Genomic DNA, 814 nt, shown 5'->3' on the forward strand with positions numbered 1-814 from the left:
GTCTTCAGATAATCCCGAGGCTGGAGTCTGCATCATTCTGCCCCCTCAACGTAGGCCCTGAGTCTTCACAGTTCAGGTAGACATTTGTCCCAGCAAGACCTCATTTGGGAAATTTTAAGCTGCAGAAAGTTAGAAGTAGCTCTTAAGCAAGGCTTACTTTGAATCCATTAGCTCCACAAAGCTAACTCAGTTGATAAATAAGTACTTGAAAAGCCACCACCTTTGGACTTAGCTGTAAAGGCTTCAAAGTATGATAAAATTTAAAATGAAAACGACAAAATAGTCATTGACAAAAAAAATGTAAATGTGAGCAATCGACCAAACTATATAAGTTTTTTCCAGTGTACACAGAAATTTAGAGAAATAAGATCAATAGCATTTTTAGGAACAATAAGGGTTCCTTGTTACAAATAGGCAACCATGGATATATGCCCGTATAAAAATTGTATCATTATGTACTTAAATTTAGAGGATACTACATGCTTCAGCAGCAGGTCTACCCAAATTACAACAATACAGAGATTAACATGGCACTTGCACAAGGATGATATGAAAATTTGTGAAGTATTCCATATTTTCCATTCTTCTGATGCAAGAAATGAAAAACAGTTATTAAAAAGTTGATTACAAAAATACACGTGTAACAATACATGTAATTCATAGAATTAAAGGTTAGTTTGACATCAGTGTATTAAATTTTCACCTTAGAAAGGCCGTTACATAGCATAACCGTTACAAAACTTGAAATTAGATAATATTGCCATTTTATCCCAAAGAAATAAAATAATATAAGAAACTACGAACAAAAAGGAGT

General features: G+C 33.5%; 1 pseudogene; it reads left to right on the plus strand.

Annotated features, from left to right (window-relative positions):
• The first annotated feature begins 479 nt into the window (after positions 1–479).
• On the plus strand, positions 480–579 carry LOC122098740 (annotated as a pseudogene).
• The last annotated feature ends 235 nt before the right edge of the window (positions 580–814 follow it).

This window comes from Dipodomys spectabilis, unplaced genomic scaffold (genome assembly GCF_019054845.1).
Source record: "Dipodomys spectabilis isolate Male_0828 unplaced genomic scaffold, ASM1905484v1 ptg000489l, whole genome shotgun sequence".
Classification (NCBI taxonomy): Eukaryota; Metazoa; Chordata; class Mammalia; order Rodentia; family Heteromyidae; genus Dipodomys; species Dipodomys spectabilis.